Source organism: Plecotus auritus, assembly GCF_963455305.1.
Source record: "Plecotus auritus genome assembly, chromosome: 1".
NCBI classification, from domain to species: domain Eukaryota; kingdom Metazoa; phylum Chordata; class Mammalia; order Chiroptera; family Vespertilionidae; genus Plecotus; species Plecotus auritus.
In genome coordinates this window covers 76,531,809-76,551,338 of record NC_137770.1, presented here as the reverse complement: position 1 = coordinate 76,551,338, position 19,530 = coordinate 76,531,809, and the positions used below count along the sequence as shown (strand labels likewise).

The window sequence follows — 19,530 nt, the reverse complement described above, 5'->3', positions numbered from 1 at the left end:
TGAATGCATAATAATATGGCCACTCAGTGTGTGTGTGTAAATATATATATATATATATATATATATATATATATATATATATATATATATATATATTAGAGGCCCGGTGCATGAATTCGTGCATGGGTGGGGTCGGGCCAGCCTGGCCAGGGGGAGGGGACATGGGCAGTTGGCCAGCCTGCCTGCTGGTCGAACTCCTGGTCGAGGGGACAATTTGCATATTAGCCTTTTATTATATAGGATATACACTGAGTGGCCAGATTATTATGTGTTCAGAGATCATAATAATCTGGCCACTCAGTGTACACTGGAGGGCACTTTGCTGGTGCCTTTTTGCCACCACATTTTGGCTTAAATTGCAATTGGAAGCTTACACTCTCCATGAAGTCACTATTCACTTCCTGTGGATTGGTAGGTCAGTGAGGCTTGTGAAGAAGTCTTCTCATGCAGTGCTTTCTTCAGGGGTAGAAACACCGCTGATTTGCTGGAGATCCAGTTTCTGACCTGGGTTCTGAAATTCAGTGCATTTCTTATTCTATATCACTTTGCTGGCTCATGGGAGCAAGTACTCCTTTAAGCCACGTAGGCCCCTGATGAGGATACAGGGATCTGATGATCTCTTCCTTCCCTCCTAGCTCGCCCTCCCTGACCTCCCCCTCCCCCCCTCATCTTCACCCTGCACCTCCCTACCACCCCACCACCGTGAACTCGCTGGGGTGTGGCTGCGGGAGACTTCCTTTGTCCCCCATCTCTCTTCAGGTACCAAGATGTTACCATCTTTTACCTTAATTCCAGCCTTTTTTGGGTACCTTTAAGACCTTCTTCTTTCTCTTTAGCCAGGTTTAATTGGTCTTGCTTTCCAGGAAAGCTCCCCACAACTGATTTTATGCTCAAGTCAGTTTTTCTAAAGGCTCCTAAAGTCCTGAGGATGTGGAGAGAGGAGATGCCAGAGGAATCCATTCCTATCTGATGCTGAAAGCTCTGAGATTGCTAAAGGGCCAGAGAATGCACAGGGCCCCTGAGACACAGGCCCCTGCCCCCAGGTAGCTCTCCTCTTTTCTTCTTACTTCCCCTTATTTAAGGGGTAAAAGTTTATTAACCTGGAAATGAGAGGGTATTATTCTCCACAAAAAAAGATTTATCTACATTTAGATGGCTACATTCTGTTACCCACACATAGGACATGTAACTTTCACTTATGCGGGGTACTATCCTGATTGCACTAAGAGGATATTACCTATAATTTATCTGATGACTCAGGAGGTACCTTCAGTTTATCACTCTCGAATTTTCTATATTGGAAGATGGACTAGAGGCTGCATTTGTCTGCATTGACGGCCAGGTGTTTAGCCTGTTGCCCTTCTCCTCCACAAACTGACAAAGAACAGTATCTATTTTGAAGTGATTTTGGATTTGTGGAATGTTGGTGAGGAGCAGGAAATAAATTTAAATTAAGTGTCCTACCGCTGGAGCAGATAGAAGGGGAACCAACGAAAGCTTCCTCTTTATGGGCTGCTGAGAGGTGATAGCTCTTAAAAAGCAGTCTGCTAAGTGATCCCAAGCTCATGCAAATTAACAGTTGTTTTCTCTCAGAACTGTATGACTGAATAAACATTTACCATTTGTTTCATTTCTACTTATCTCTTAAAACAGTTGCTACAGGTCTTAATAGTAAGACTCGAAACATATAATACATTAGCCTTGGCACATCAAAATATTGTTCATCTTCCAAACTTGAGATATTCCAGTTTGGCTTCTCACTGAGTTTACAATGTTCTGGGGGGTATGTATCTAAAAATGCATCATACTGATCTCCTGGAATTGATGGAAAAAAGAGAGAGAGAGAGTCCCTGTAACTTGTCACTATTCCCAGCTTAAACACGGTCTGTCAGTTGTGAGATTGACGGGCGTTGCGGTACATTTTAATTTTATGAGGGGCCTCAAGAAGAAATGTAAACCCCTGAGTGGGATTTTGTAAGAGAGACCTGTGATATTTGTGCAAAATGATAATGAGGTTAAAAATGGGAGTTGAGCCTCAGCCGAGAGAGCAGCACCTCCTGCTTTTTAGTACAAGCCCTTCCTTTGATTCGGTGTGATCACCTTTTCTCACAGCACCGCTGTGGCCACGGTGAGGGTAAAGACTTTCAGCAACTGAACCACAGTATCAAAAACGTTCATTTTAGGAATGCTCCCTTAGAGGTTTATTCCAATCGTTAACATTCCCGGAGCTGGTGGTGTGGCCAAGTGCTCAGTGCGAGTTCACATGCAGCAAATTTAGCATGACAAAATTGGCCCCTGTTTTTGCAGTGGGGAACCTGGAGCCCCCGCGCCCCCCCCCCCCCCCCCCCCACTCCACTGGAGCCTCATGCAGTAAATTGCAGAATGGAGATGAGATCCGAGAGATACAGTATAGGGATTATCTGGGATCATGTGGATGGTTTGCAGTCGCCTTTGTATGGCTGCTGGGTTAGATCATTCTTGGCAAGTTTGGTGAATTAGTATCCTATGCCCGAGTCCCATTTCAATACCTAGTTTGGAACTCTTCCACTCCCTGAAAACTTCCATTGAAATTTTTATCAATGGTATTTGCATAGACAAAATGGAATCAAACTATTGACATGTAGTGTGGTGTGTTTTTTAAAGCGAATTTATGTGAATGGTTTGTGAGTAGAGATAATTTAGCCAAAGGCACCTGTCTTCTCTAAGGATTCTGGCTGAAAAGACTTTTGGGGGAGCTTGGTGAATTTTTTGTCCTTAAAATAAAGCTGTTTTTGAGGTATGAGAGAAGCTTAGTTTTCGCCATGGTACAATGAATAACAAAGGCCTCTTTTCACCCCCCAAAAAAGGGACTGAAAAGGACATTTGTTAGACTCTTGAGGAAGAATAGTGCTGTTAACATTTTCCTCTTGGGAAAATTGGAGGAAGAAGAAGAGCAGGTAGTATAGAGAATGCAGGACCCTGGAAGCCAGTTGTTTTACAAAGGTGGTTGAGCTCAAGCTCAGCTTCTAAACTCAAGAAAGCATGTTTATCGTGATGAAACAGCTGGAAGATGACACTTAGCAGAACATCCAGTCACGGAGTTCAGACACATGTGTATATGCGTGTGTCTCCCCATTCCACCTCTTCTTCTGCAGAGGTACTGTCAGTATATGCTGGCAGACAAGTTTTCATAATGGAGGTCAGGTGATTTGTAGTTCTGCATTTCTAGAATCAACAGGGTTTACCATTGATTTGAAGATGGGAAGTATACCATTTCACCTCCCCCTGTCATATAGTGAATGCAGTTCTTGCGTATGGCCAGAATTATACATGTGTTCATGTGTCTTGAGCCCTGACCTAAACTGTAAATGAGAAAGCTCTTTAAATATAAAGATGCAGAACAAACAGAATTGCTTTGCAGTAGGGAGTGCAGTATTTTAAAGTCAGGCCTAATCTTCGCAGGTGGCAGTGATCGCCAGTGCTATGTTTCTGCCCAAATGTAACTTTTTTGAAAACTCCCTCTTTAATGAAAATACTAAGTTGTTAGTCTCTCTCTCTTTTTAAAAAAATTTCAAGTTACAGAGTCTATACCTCCAGAATTATCTAATTTCTTTATCCCTTTTACATGTCAAAGTTTAAGTGCTGTGTCATCATGATATTGATATATATATATATATATATATATATATATATATATACACACTTACACATACACATCATGATATTCAAAAAGATCCTAAAGCAAAGCAATTATATAAATGTTTTATAGAACTAGACATAAGGATTAAGGCTTTAAAATGAGGCAGCAGTATTAACAATTATAGCACCTGAAATCAAGATGCAAAATTGTGTCCTAATTATTGGTGATGATTAATTAAGCATAAAGTTATAAGCCTCGAAAGAATTGCAGAATTATTTTTCTTTGATTTTTCTACAAAAAAAAAAACACCCACCCCATCATTTTCTATTTTAGCAGTTTCCACAACTTAAACATTAAATTCTTATTGTTTGATTTCTGTTATATTAGCAGTGTGTGTTTTGCAATTCTAATCTTCACGTTTTTCTTTCTTTATCGCTGAAGTAGGCCTTTTGAAGCTGGGAAATTTTTCATAGCAATATTGACAGTGTTCACATTTGCATGATGACAGGCAAGGAGTGGAGCAGTAATTTTTGAAATTGCAGAAGTATTTAGAACACTGATAAAAGCTGAAATATATTTTTGATGGATTGAAGTTAAGCATACATGATTTTTCCTGCTGTCAAAAGGCTCTGAATTTAGTGAATATTTGCCCGCTGTGAGAATGCAAGATTAACATCACAACCATCACCCGGGCACCCAAACCCTGCAATTTAATAGCTTTTTAGGTTCTTTCCTTTTTCTAAACAGCAATTAATCTCATTTTAGTACAATTTTCTCGTTTCTGAAGTCGCTCATTGAATCGCTGTTTTGTTCATATTTGGCTTCAGCTCCTCTGCATAGTCATTAAAGTCCCAATTAATGTCACCTTTAGCTGAAGAGTACTCATTTTTATTGAGAAAATGACAGTTGCTGCCATGAGTAGTGCAGTGTAATATACATTAATTGCCCTGTAACACTGGTAATTACGAGTTTTTCAAGCCTCTCAGTAAACTGTCATGCCTAGACAAGACTGTGCTAAAATAGATTACTCATTAGGGAGACCTGTCCTATTTTCTGGTGGTTTCTTAGTGTTGGTTTAAAAAAAAAAAAAAATCTTGAGCTTGAACAAATAGTTGCCAAGAGCAATTTCCTACAACAATATTCTTGTGTTGGGTTTCTCAGGCATCACTTAAGATTGCGGTCAGCAAACAGACAGGGCGCAGTGGACGCTACAGATGTTGAGTCTTTTTTTTATTATTATTGATTTCAGAGAGGAAGGGAGAGGGAGAGAGAAAAACATCAATGATGAGAGAGAATCATTGATCGGCTGCCTCCTGCATGCCCCCTACTGGGGATCGAGCCCACAACCCAGGCATGTGCCCTTGACCGGAATCAAAACCAGAACTCTTCAGTCGCAGGCCGACACTCTATCCACTGAGCCAAACCAGCTAGGGCAGATGTTGAGTCTTGAGCACTTACTTATGTGGCTCACAAAAGTGAACTTAACGGTGTTTCATTTGGTGTTGAATGCAGAGTCTAGCTGAAGAGCGCTCCTGGAGGGTGTTGGTTGAAACAGGTTCATGCCCTGAGTTTGGAGGACATTGAGAGCCAGGGTTCCACACCTGCTGAGTCCCCATCACCTCTGCACCGAGTCCAGCAAGGAGCACCATGGATGCCTTCTTTAAACAAGTCCATCTGAATATTGGAGTTGATAAATAACTTTAACATTGAACATGGCAAGCTTTATATATATGATTTTAAGGTGCAGTTTTTAAAAATGGGAATCATTAGTTGGAGAGAACTGAAATAATCTTACCTGTGAAACTGCTAGTCCACAATCTTTTTTAATATATAGTTGCTGACTGGTACATTTAGCAGCAGACTTTTTTTTTTTTTTTTTTTTTTTTTTGCCTTTCAAATCAAGTTTCTAATTTCAGTGTGGATATAATTTTTCTATTCCCCATTTCTATCATATTTCATATATTGCTGTTTTAACATAAAATAGTCAACTTTAAAGCCCATAGTTACCCAGAACTGACAAAAAAGAAAAGCTTTGTTGTATCCTTGCCTAAAGCAGGTGTTATAAAAATCTGCTCTCTCCCTTTCTAAATGAATTTTGTCACAGCCTTTCAAATTTTCTTGTGGTGATGAGCTAATGAAAGTAGATAGTACAATTTGTGCTGACCAGGTAGCAAGTGCCAGCTCACAGCTGAGGATAGTTTTAAAAAATAAATAAAATATAGCATTATATCACTGATTTACCCATTACACAGCATTAATAGTGAGAGACCTTGGTGTGTTTATCTGTTTGTATTGGTGTGCATTTATCGAATTGTTTATGACAAGACTAATTGGGGTAATTGTAGACACTGAAATTACCTGTCAGCTATATGTAACCACACTCCCTTTCTTTCTGACAAATGATGACAACTGAGGGACCCCGTAGCATTACTCATGATGGCTTTTCGAGTGGTAATAAGGACAATAGGGGCCCTGGCTAATTTGACATGGACAGCCTTCACAACAAGAAGCCAGTTAAATGACTTGTCAGGAGGGAAAAGAAGTCAGAAAAGTAATGGAGTCCCCCATGGCGCCCTGACAGGCAGATGAGGCAATTTCAACGGAAAGTGAAAAGGCTTCAGTTTGTCAAGTATTTAGAACAATCAGAGAACAGCTAGAGGCTGGAACCTGACAATAAATTTGTGAACCATGGTAGCAGTTTCATACAGGTCAGTTACTTCATAATGGCTGCGCGGGACTCACCGGGTGGGGCTCCCGTCCAATGCTCCACATCCACCCGCCAGCGCTCTGCCACCTAAAGCTGTGCTCTGCTTCACCTGATGGGAGTGGTGGTTAAAGTTATGGAGGCTCAGGAATGGAAAGACGGTGTGAGTTGCAGTCACTAGCATGGCGAAAAAGAAATAAACAAAAACCTAGACATAGACGATGATGATGGCAGTGGTGAGCAGTAGTCACGGGACTGAGCCCTCGCCAACTCCTTTCTCATTGGCTATTGCTCAGTTGCAAAATACTATGCTATAGTTCACAGGCTAAAATAGCACAAGCAATGCCTTTTCCTCTGATTATATCAAAGCATACAATACTGATCTCATAACAGGCTAGAAAACCGGTGCACAGGGTTTAAACTGTCCCCCGCTTCGCTCCCCAACCCTATGCCTCCAAAGCGGCCATAGCTTCTGACCCTAACATGTAATAAGAGGGCAGTGTTACACAGTACTAGTATAGTGATATTTCAGCACTGATATTGTCCCGAGTTTCTGGTTTTGTTTTATCACGGATAATCTCTACATTGTAAAAAAGCAAGTTTCTAAACTGGGTTGGGCACTTGGCCTCTCTGTACCTCAGTCTTCTCATTTGTTAGGTGAGAAAAGACGAGTTGATCAAATTGATGCAAAAATTGATTACATGGTCTATATGCATATACGGGTTAGGATATTTATATGCAATTTGAGATATGTTATGCACTTGCAACGTATTTTCTTCCCCCTCAGATCCTTATAAAGAAAAGCAACACCACCTTTTACATCAGGCATAGATTGCCTTCGTGCTTGCAGAATTTTTCTTGTGAAGATTTCAAAGCATTTAAGCCATGGAATCTATTTTTTTTTAATGTCTAAAGAAGAGAGTGTGCATTTAAAGCCCTTATTTACACTGTGTTATTTTTAAGTTTTGACCTTTGTATGGGAAAAGGTTTCTTTCTAAATATTATACAATAGAATATCTTGGTATATCATTTAGATTTCTCAGTATAATTTAAAACATACGCTTTCACGAATATCCTTAAGTCTAACTAAAAAGGTTACTTACTGCCCTAACCAACAGTTCAGAAGGATTGGAAACCCATGGAGGGAAAACACTCATAAAATGGTCTTGGTTGTGCATTAGCTTGAGGGTGAGAGAGGACGGGGTGGGGATTCTCCTTACGCACAGTAACAGCACCTGCTTGCACATCCACTCCATGGCATTGAATTGTTTGAGGGGTCTTGGTGTGTGTTCAGGGCTTTCTAGAGAACAGAATAGGCATCCCAGCACACCAGGTCCCGAGGAGGAATGCGGGGCCCAGCAGTGGCCCAGGAGTAGCTCCTGTGGAAGTGGCTGCAGAAGGCGGGGGGGGGGGGGGGGGGGGGAGGAAGGGATACGTACCTTCTATCCTCCGTCTCTGCTCCCAGGGGCACAGAGTGAGAATTTGGCTTAAAATGCCCAGGCTGTGACCCATCAATGTGTTCTTTTCTTCTCAAATGCAGTCTGTTGACAGCAGTGCTCTTTTTTAATTTCGTATTTGGGATGCGTCTGTGCCCAATTAGCCCCACTTTGGAGACATTCTTTATGTTCCTCACAAACATGTGCTCAGCTAAATATTTTCTTCCTTTTGTGGAAGAAAGTTGTTGTTTTTTTAATTTCTATTAACATACCCACCATATGAAATATTGTGGGGGGCTTTTGAGGGGTAATACTACATGTTTAATTCTAAAAGTCTGAAAGCTCCAGATCAACAAAAGGACGTAAGAATCATCATTATCCCCATTCACACACATGATCATTCTTAGTGTTTTAACAAAAATGGCATCACACTGGATACACCATTGCATGCTCATGTGTTTCTCACCTGGGAAGATATTGTTCTTCATGTCTGTAAGTATAGTTCTACACAACCCTTTGTAATTGGTCCCTAGTGCTTGCATTATATGGAAATATCACAATTTATTTAGCCTCTCTTCTGTAATGGCTATTTAAGAGGTCATAAACAACACTGTGATGGACATCCTCATGATGAAATGAGCTAGGATGCAGAAAGCACAATTGCCTGAGTCAACATTTTTGTTTTGTTCTGTCTCGGGTAATCCACTCTTATAAAGGGATAAAGCTATGATACCTGTATATATTTCTGCACCCTGATGCGAGGTTTAATGATCATTTTAATTTTTCCTTTTAATACTCAATTAAAAGTGCTGTTTCCATGATGCCAGAAACTCATTTATCCAGTTGTCTGGTAACATAAACAAATGTAAACAAAAGTAGCTTGTACATATGCATTTGTTTTCTACCATCTACCTTTCAGAGCTGGTGACTCCTTTGTAAAGCTGTCTCATAGGCAAAGAAAGATAGTATGTTATGCTGTAAAAAATATGCATTCACCTGTCACATAGAATATCTGAAGCTTTATTCATGTCCCACCTCCAGCCCCTCCCGAGGCCTCCATCGGAATCCTGTGAAGGAAATAATCACCCAATAACTGTTCATTGTCATTGTTGCTGTTATCTTTACCACTTCATTAAATCACTTTTCATATCCGTCAATATTTCTTCACGGTAATATCTAAATAATAGCACTCCCAAGTCAAAGGGACTGTGGAATGTGACAGTTGTTGATACACATGACAAAACTTCATCGCAGAAAGACTGTAGCAACTCCCTCCACAAGTGGTGTGTGCTCTGCCCGTCTCTCAGCCCTGCCCACATTCGATGTCATCGTGTTCAGACAGTTCTTGTACTCTGTTTTCAGATCCTTTCCTTCCACTTGCTTCTCTTCAGTGTGACCCCTTGCCCTCAGCCATTGCAGAAGGTCTGCCTTCCCCAGAGCTAAGATACTTGGAATGACACAGTTGTGTGATTATAGTAGCTTCAGTCTCTGTTTATAAACCCAGACTATAATCTCCGTTTATAATCCCAGACTATAATTCAGTCTTCGTTTATAATCCCAGACTATAATCTATAGTCCCGTTTATAATCCCAGACTATAATCTATAGTCCCTCCAGCTCTTGAATAGGCCACACTTCTCTCAGGACACTGGACATTTCAGACTATTCCAGTGTTCTCCCACCCTCTTCCCTCGACTTTGTTATAGCTGTCATTATATTATAGACTAGAGGCCCAGTGCACAAAATTAGTGCAATGGGGGAGGGTCCTAAGCCGGCAGGCGGACATCCCTCTCACAGTTCGGGACCCCTCATTCCTTACTGCCTGCCTGCTCCCTGCTCCTTACCGCTCAGCTCGCTGCTCCTTAGTGCTGCTGTGGAGGCAGGAGAGGCTCCCGCCACTGCCACTGCACTCGCCAGCCATGAGCCCGGCTTCTGGCTCAGCAGCTCTCCTCCTGTGGGAGCACACTGACCACCAGGGGACAGCTCCTATGTTGAGCATCTGCCCCCAGTGGTCAGTGCGCCTCATAGCAACCGGTTGTTCTGGTCGTTCCGCCATAACAGTCGCTGAGGCTTTTATTATATAGATTGTTTCCGCCCCACATGTAATGGCTCGATTGCTAGTAACTGGCTTGATGTAGTCACAGACCTTACTGTCTCTTTTTACCTCGGATTTCCACATAGCATTCCAGGGCTTTCTTTGGGGCATTTGTCATTTTTCCTCCAAATGACTTGGTGACAATGTACAGCAATTCAAGTTTTCATCAGGCAACAGATGATATAGTCTTCCTTCTTTGCTGCCACAAGCCAGAAAAGAGACAAAATGGGGGGAAATGCTTTCATTACTGCACTTCCAAGATTCTCTGTCGGTGTGTCAGGGAGGGAAGTTCCCCGAAGTTGCACCCCTGACACTGGAGGTGCTCTGGGGGCAGTGCCACCCACGCTCTGTGATGCCTGGGTGAAGGCACTTCGTCCTTGCCAGTCTTCTTCTGTGCAGCCAGCTGTGCCTCTCCTGAGGCCTGGGACCTGTGCTGTTTACCTCATCTACAAGAGAAAGTCTGAGGGATGTTACACGATAGTAACTGCTCTGCTAGACACTGGGTGGATATGGAAGACCTTGTTACTTACGGTTCCGCAAAGAGGCCCATATTTTCATTTGGAAAAGGCAAATAAAATACAGATGGCCACCAATTGAAAAGTAAGGGGCACTAATAAATTTTCTGGCTCCGATAGCAGCTGTGAATGTGGAGTTCCGCATGCATTGAAATGGTGTTATAAACGGTGTTCGGTTCACGGGCAGCCAAGAGTGCTGCTTTGACTATTCTAGAACAGGGATGGGGAACCTTTTCTGCCAAGGACCACTGGGATATTCATAACATCACTCACGGGCCATACAAAATTATCAAATAAAAATTAGCCTGCTGTCTTTGGTCAAACGTTAATTAACTCACCCCTCATGCCTTGGCAGGGCCAAACCAAAGGATTTCATGGGCCTTATGCAGCCCTCGGGCTGGATGTTCCCCACTCCTGTTCCATAGGCAATTATGTATCTCCTATCTAGAGAGTAAATAAAAATGTTCAGACTCTTGACACGAAGGATTTGGAAGTTTAGGGTCCACTGGCATCTACGCTTGGCAAGACGGCTGCCCTCGTGGTGAGCATCTCTAAACTGCTACTGCCTTTTCACTGCTGCTTGTTTTTCCTTCCATTCCAGAACTCTCCCATCCTTTAAACTCACAACTTTTTCCTTTATTGATAAGCAGGTACTTTCTGAATAAGAGATTCTGAAGCAAGCTTCTTCCTGCTGCAGTGCGCCTCTCACGCACTGGCCGCTTGGAACAGGATCTTGTCTGGTCAGCAGGGTCCCTTTAAGGAGTGAAGGCCTGTGGATGTATTTATAAAGCTGGCTGATTTATCCCAGCAGTCTTTGCTGAGTGACCTGTAGATGACTCTTGCTTAGGCAGTGCTGCCCTAATTGCTGGCCACATTTGAGAAGACGCAAGATTATGCTCACGTGACTTCATAGAAAGGAAGGGCTCCCTATAGTAAACAGCCTGGTTGTCTTCTTGCACCTAATGGAGTTTAGGGCTTCCCGACCAGGCATCATAGGACCACTTTCTTTGGGGTCCTAAAGATGTCAAAACACCACATCCCCACTTCTCTGCCATCAGCAGCGCCATACCTCCACATAGGGGTGGAAAGCCATGTCCTCAACCCCCCTTTGGCCAGGGAGCCTCCTTTCTTCCCCTCTTGGGTTTAGGGGGCTTGGCAAGAGGCATCAAGGCTTGCTAGAGTTCCTTCCTACCTTGCAAGCCTGTGTTCTATGTGTAACGATCAACTCAACTTCCAGCAAAGAATGAGCTTCTTTACCCCAAATCAGGTTCTCTCCTAATTAGATACTCCTTACAGCATCTGTGACTTCTAGGAGGTAAACATCAATTGGAGGCAGGTGGCCACAGGCGCGCCCTATGCATGTGGAGTGATGAGTGTCCATTCTCTGCATGTGCACCAAAACAACCCACAAGTTCAAACAGCAGTTCAATAAATCAACCTGTCAGACTTCCAAAAACTAAAAACGTTAGGTGGAGGAGGGAATTGGTTAGACTGAACACGCAGAGTGAAGTGTCCATTGTTCTGTCAGTTGGTAGACCTGGCGTGATCAATGAGCAAAGCCAACAAGCCAATTCAGAAGTCCGTTATGGACTGAGCCCCAATGGGCATTTTTATTTTCTTTCTGTCATGATTTGTCATCATGAAATCTGCTCTGTATAAATGCATCAAGCGGTAGCACCTGTATTTCCTGTACCATCAGTGATAATTCTGTGGGGTTTTTTTTCCTTTTAATATTCAGTTAAAAGAACTGTTTGCATGGTGCCAAAAGCCTCATTTACCCAGTTGTCTAGTAACATATAAACGAATGTAAACAAAGGTAGCTTGTACATATGGATCTAGTCTTCAGAGCTTTGGATTCAGTTCTTAAAGGCATTGAACACGCAAGGAAAGGCAATGTGTTGCCCTGTAAAAATTACGCATTGATCAGAATGCGTAGAATCTTTGTGTTTGCTGTTCCCCACTCCACCCTTGGCCCAAGCTTTCATGGCATCCAGGCAATCTTTTCCTTCTTTGAAGTGTTCATCCTCATTAATAACTGCCACGCATCCAAAATGGAAACCATCCCCATTTCTTCCGTGTGCGCTGGAAAATTTATGAATTTAAGTTACCATAATTTTTTTTTACAAACCCAGAGATGTCACTAACAAGTCTGATTTTAAAATTGGGCAACCAGAGTTGATATGCAAGGTTGCGGCTATAGACACGCATGGCGTGTGGGGAAGGTCTGCCACTTGCGTCTGTAGACGCTTATAGCGTACAAAGGGTTAAATATATCCCAACACCTTAGACAGAAACTGCTAGCTAGCCATCTGCCCCCTGATAACTGTTGTCCTCTTCTCAATTTACTAAAGAAATCCCAGGTTTGGGTTCGGTATATAGTTACCCAAAATAAAAACTCCAGGTCCCCTTGCAACAAGATGTCCTCATGAAGCTAACTTCTGGACAGTGGAACCTAAGTAGAAGCATCCTGCACACCTTTTGAGAAGTGCCCTGAAAGTTGGGATATACGCCCTTCTTGGCCACTTCCCGCTGACAGACATGTGAGCCTGATGGTCGGAGCTCTGGTAACCATCTTGGGCCATGAGAGGAAATTATATGTTGAAGATGGAGAGCAGCAAGGTAGGTGGAGTCTGGGTCCCTGCTGACTGTGTAGTCACCATGCCAGCCTAGCATTGTTTCCCTTTGAGTTTAATTTACATAAGAGAGAAATGTACTTCTAGCTTGTCTTAGGCCCCACTAATGTGATTTTTCTTTCACTTGTAGCAGATTCTAACCAATACAATAGACAAGATATGGGGGGCAGGGGAATAGATCTATACTGAGAGAGTTTGCATTAAAAGTAATATCAGAACCAAAATTTGAACTCAGGATTTTAACTCTGCTGACAGGGTTTCTACTGTATCTTCAGAGACTATATGAGATTAAATAGACTGGTTGAATTCTTCTAACTTTTTAAACTTGATTTTTATAGCTAATTTTACATTCTGTAGTATTTTTTTTTCCTTAATTTGAGATTTGAAGTACATATTTTTAATAGCTTTATTAAGACACTAGAAGCCCGGTGCATGGGATTCGTGCATTGGGGGGGGGGGCCTGTGGGGATCAGCCCGTTGTGGGAGTGCTGCTCATCCCAGTCAGCCAAGCGGCTGTGGACCCACCCTCTGAGCTCTGCTCCCTAGTCCAGCATCTTCTGTGGAGCCGGAGCACTCGCCTCTCCAGGGGACCCAGTTGGGGCCGGGCTCAGGGACAATAGCACTAAGAGGCAGCAGGGTAGGCCTCAGTCCTATGCGGCCACAAACCCACCTCCCAGCCTCCGTGGTCAGCTCTGCAAGCCTGATCGCAGCCCGGGTTCCTGCCCGTAGGCCTGGGGTTCGCAGCCGCTCATCCTGGTCAGCCGAGCAACGCTCCCACTGTGGTAGCGCACTGACCACCAGAGGGTAGCTCCTGCATTGAGCGTCTGCCCCCGGTGGTCAGTGCACATAATAGCGACTGGTCGACCAGTTGTTCTGGTTGTTCCCCCGTTCGGTCACTGGGATTTTATTATATAGGATAGTTGCTATACCAAAAAATGCACATATTTAATGTATACAAAATAATCATTTTGGACATATGCATATCTCTTTGAAACTATTACTATATAGCCATCACCCCCAAAAGTTTCCTTCTGGCTCTGTCCAGTGTGGCTCAGTTGGTTGGAGTGTCATCCAGTATACCAAAAGGTTGAGTGTTCTACCTAAGTTTCTGGTTCGATCTTCAGTTGGGGTGCATATAGGAGGTAACCGATAGATGTTTCTCTCTCTCCCCTTTCCTCTCTCTCTAAAAATCAATTTTAAATATATATATATATTTATATAAGAACACTTAACATGAGATCTTCCCTCTTACCAGTTTTCCAGTGCACATACAGTATTGTTGACTCTGGGCAATCTGTTGGACAGCAGGTCTCCAGAACTTACTCATCTTGCATAACTGAACAACAGGTCTCCATTTCTCTCATCCCTCAGCCCCTGGCAACCACAATTCTCCTTTCTGCTTCTATGAATTTGACTAGTTTAGTTAACTCATATAAGAGGAATCATATAGTAGTTGTCCTTTTGGAATGGATTTATTTCACTTACCTCGTGTTCTAAAGGTTCATCCATGTTGTAGCATATGACAGGATTTCCTTCTTTATAAGGCAGAATAATATTTACCCCTTTGTATGTCTATACAGTATTTATCCATTCATCCACTGGTGGACATTTAGGTTGTTTCTATATCTTGGGTATTTAGAATAATGCTACAATGAACATGGGAGTACAAGTTTTTCTTTAAGGTACTGATTTCAATTCCTTTGGATATATACCAAGCAGCAGGATTGCTGGATCATATGGTAGTTCTATTTTTAATGTTTTTAAGAATTTCAATGCCATTTTCCATAGCAGCTATACCATTTTACATGCTCACCAACAGTGTACAAGGGTTCTGACTTTTCCACACCCTTGCCAATATTTATCTGTTTGTTTGTTTTTTATTATAATAGCCATCCTAACAGGTGTAAAATTGTATCTCATTGTGGTTTTGATTTGCATTTTCCTGATGATTAGTGATGTTTAGCATTCTTTTTATATACAGGCTGGCCATTTGTATATCTCGGAAAATTTTCTATTCAAGTTCTATGCCCATTTTCTAATCAGGTTGTTTGTTTTTTTGCTATTGAGTTATAGGAGTTCCTTAAATATTTTGAACATTAACACCTTATCAGATATGTGGTTTGCAAATATTTTCTCCCATTCTATAAATTGCTTTTTCGTCCTGCTAGTGTTTCCTTTGCTGTGCCGAAGCTTTTTAGTTTAATGTAGTCCCACTTGTCTATTTTTGCTTTTGTTGCCTCTGCTTTTAGTTACATATCCAGGAAATCATTGCCAGGCCTATGTCAAGATGCTTTTCTTCTGGTTTTTTTGTTTGTTTGTTTGTTTTCTGACTTTTACAGTTTTAGGCCTTACATTGAAGTCTATCCATTTTGAGTTGATTTTTGTATCTAGTGTAAGATAAATCTCTAATTTCATTCTTTTGCATGTGAATATCTAGTTTACCCAACATCAGAAAATGGACCGATCCCTGTCTGGGTAACTCATTTAGAGCATCATCCTAATATGCCAAGATTGCGGGTTTGATTTCCGGTCAGGGCACATAGAAGAATCAACCAATGAATGTATAAATAAGTGGAACAACAAATCAGTGTTTCTATATATCTCTATCTCACCCCCCCTTCTCTCTCTAAAATCAATAAATATGAGATCATTATCTCAATGCATTGAAATTCTGCTTCCTGGCAATCATCTACATTTTGGCGCAAATAAACACACAAAAAAATCTTTTAAAATATAAAATCAACAAACAAAAAATGAATATTTTGTTTTTAAAAAGGAAGAAAATGGATCGATGTTTTTGATTCTCAAAACTCACTCAGAATCTTGGAATAGGTCCCATCCAGATGTGTTATAGCTGAGCAGTTTGTTTGGAATAAGATTGTCTCTGTCTGTTCTCTGTTCCCTGTGGAGTTAGACGTGAAATCGGGCTTTGTGAGTCAGACCTGAGCATAGCAGGGAGCAGCACTCTGGCCTGTCGGTGAGGATTGGGTTCCAGCATCACCAGAATTTTCAACCCATCCCCTTTCATGGACGTGGCCTTGCAAAGTCACCCAGTGATTTCAAATCTGGTGACGTCTAGTTGTGAAAGAACTATTTTAAGAGAGTTGCCACAGTTGAAGGTTTATTGAGTGTTTATAAATGTATTCGTCACTGTGCAAACAGAGCAGCAGGTGGTCTTCATGCTGCCACCCATTCAGGTCACCGATGCAGAGCCACCTGGAAAGTTTCACTCAGTAATTGGACCTTCACCCTTCAGAACTTCACATTCATTAAATTCAGCAAGAAGGACTTTGACATCTCCTGAAATACCGTCTCCCCGGGCCCTTTGTTATTAGGTCTGAGCCTTCTGTGAGTCTGGGAGTGACCCGAGATTCAGGAGTTGCTGCAGAGGTGCATCTGACAACAGGCAAGCATTCTGGAGTGACTAGTAAGAGAAGGTTGGTCAACTAGGGCCTTCTAATCTGCCTTGCACACAGGAGTAACTTCCTCATTGTAAGTGGTCCTGTGTAGGACTTTGGAAAGCCTCAGGAGTTGTAATCAACAATTCAGTTTCTTCATAGGAAACCACCTGCAAAAGAGACGGGTGTTTGTAACCCCTCATATCTGACCCACTGCAAGTCCTAGGCTCGGGCCCAGCTGCTGTTACCTCCCTCACAGCCTCCCACACCCAGGGGCCCACATCCAGGGCCTTATTGATTTCATGGGCAGCCAGAGGAAGCCAGAGTGTGCTGGCTTCTGCCATTGTCCGTCATTTTATGGTGAAGGAGACAATTCTCAAGTCCTGTTGCTCCCCCGTCAGTAACTAAGCTGAGACATGGCCATGTAGATGGTGGGAGAGAGCACCGGGCTCTGCAGAGAGGCCTAGCCTTTGGCCCAAGTCATAGCACTAAGTTAGCTGCTGCCTTACCCAGACCTCGTTTCTGGGTTTCATTGTCTGAATTTGGTGAATAATGGAGTTAGGCTAAATAATCCAATACCAACACAGACAGACCCTTCCACCCAGTAGACCTTTCCAAATAATTTGGGGGAAATTTTGAGGTAGACTTTAGCTGCTGTAGCCCCTATTCCCAAATATAACTGTCCCCTTCCAGCCCTTCTGAGGACTAACAGTGGAGAAGTTTTATTTGGGAAGTCCGGTCAGAGGTGCATTAGGCCACCGCTTCTCCAGCTCCCCCTGCTGGCATGGCAGATGGGTTTGTGTCAGTGACTATATAAGGTAGGGGAGGGTGGGGGTAAGGGGGAGAGATCAACCAAAGGACTTGTATGCATGCATATGGGCCTAACCAATGGACACAGACAACTGGGGGGTGAGGGCATGAGTGGGGGGAGGGGGGTAATGGGGGAAGGACACATATGTAACACCTTAATCAATAAAGAAATTTTTTTTAAAAAAAAGAAAAGAATATCTATGTCCCCTGGCCAGGGAGCTCAGTTGGTTAGAGTGATGTTCCAAAATTGCTGGTTCCATCTCTGGTCAGGGCATATCCAAGAAGCAACCAATGATAAGTGGTACAACAAATCTCTCTCAATCTCTCTCTCTCTCTCCAATCTCTCTCTCTCTCTGTCTCTCTATTCCCCCCCCCCCCCCGCCTCCCTCTTGTCCTCTGTCCTCTCTCCCTCCCTTTCTCTTCCTCTATTTCTCTAAAATCAATAATCTTTTTACTTTAGTCAGTGGTCAGTGAGACAGGGACCTAAAGCCACCGTCCTGTTGACTCTGATGATGGAGATGGCCAGGCCCTCAGGGAACAGATCAAGCAGAACCCAGACTTTGGGCTGGGTTTGGGATGCAGAAAACAAAGGGAACAGAAAGAGAATAAAGGTGTCTGTGGCAGCCAAGGCGTCAGGAGCAAAGGAATTTCCCAAATCCCACCATGCACCTCTAACTGCCCCCGTTGTCATTTCAGCCCTAATTATGTTCCAGATCTGTGGTAAAGTGAATTAGAGAGAACTAGCCTGTCACCTGTTATGAGTTTACAAAGGGTGGGAGAGAGATAGAGATTACATCCAAAATGCATAGTTAAGTGAGCCTTCTGGTTATGGCAGAAGAGATAAGCCATAATAAGCCCCCACAACCCTAAAAATTATAGCTAACATTGAGTGTATATTCCATTAGCACATTATATTTATTTCCTCATCAGGTAGTCAGGGTTCTCAAGAGAAACAAAACCCAGAGGATATGTGTGTGCATATATTAAAAGATGTATTTTAGGGGCCTGACTCACAATTGTAGGAACTGGCAACTCTGAAACCCATAGGGCAGGATGGTAGTCTGCAGACTCAGACAAGAGTTCATACTGCAATCTTGAGCCTGAAATCTGTAGAGCAGGCCAGCCGCCTAGAAACTCTGGCAGGGTTTCTATTACAGTCCCGAGGCAGAATTCCTTCTTTTCTGGGAAACCTCAGTTTCTGTTCAACTGATTGGGTGAGCCCCACCCACATTATAGAATGTAATCTGCTTTAATTAAAGTAAACTGATTGTAGATGTCAATCACATCTGCAGAATACCTTTACAGCAATACCTAGTTGAGCGTTTGATTAAATAACCTGGCACCATAGCCTAGCCAGGTAGGTGTATCAAATGTAATCATCACAGGTAGGTGCTGTTGTCTACATTTTACTGATGATGAAACATGAGGCTACAACCTGTTAATTCAGGACCTTCTCAAGGTCTCATTGTTATATCATGGAGGGGTGGGGCAAGCAGTCTGGCTCAGGGACCCAGCTCTCAACAACATGGTGCACTGCCTCCCAAGAACACAGAGAGCCCTGGGGAAGGTGTTCTTCACTATGAGGTCTGAGAAGCTGTGGGGTAAATAAGCTATGATCAGCTCCCATGCCATTGTTGACTTAAGAATATCTAAGCTGTAGAACATTTTATTAGTTTTTTAGAGTTTGTTTGAGCCCAACGGAGGATATGCCTGGAAGCAAGATCTCAACAGACCAAGGAAAATGCTTCCCAGAATGACAGTTTGCTGTTTCTTTTATGCATTTGGAATTTAGGAGGGAACTAAGGAAGATTCCATGAGCCTGGGAGAAAGCAAGGCGAGGTCTAGGTTACAGGATAGTTAGCAAGACGGTGCTCTCTTGAGGGTGGTTATGCGTTAGAGGGGTCTGAAAAAGACATTTCAGAGGAGTGTTAACCTAGATGGCAGAGACGATGGACAGGGCTTGCTTAAGACAAAGATAAACCTTTTACTAAAAAAGTTAGAGGCCTGGGTGTGACCTCCCACCATGCCCGGCCCAATTCGGAATTTATGATCAGATCACCTTGTGCAGTTACTTTGGGTCACTGACCTGTCAGATTTTTTGTCCACACAGAGTGCCCACCAGCAATGTTTAAAAGCTCCTTTTGTCCTCTTGGGTCCTTTTCAGGTGAACATACAGGGTGAAATAAACTGCAGCAGAGAGAATACATTCTCTGTTATCCCCCCCTCTTTTCCCTAGATCTTTTCTCCATCAAGCTTTGCAGCTCCTCCCCACTCAGCTTGCTTCATTTTCCTTTCCTCGTTCTCTCATGCTTTTCTCTTTA

At 42.8% G+C, this 19,530-nt stretch overlaps 1 protein-coding gene across 3 annotated transcripts in view; it reads left to right on the top strand.

The window, feature by feature from the left end:
- Positions 1-19,530, top strand: part of CDIN1 (CDAN1 interacting nuclease 1) — a 249,917-nt gene that overhangs the window by 173,141 nt on the left and 57,246 nt on the right. The window lies entirely within an intron of this gene.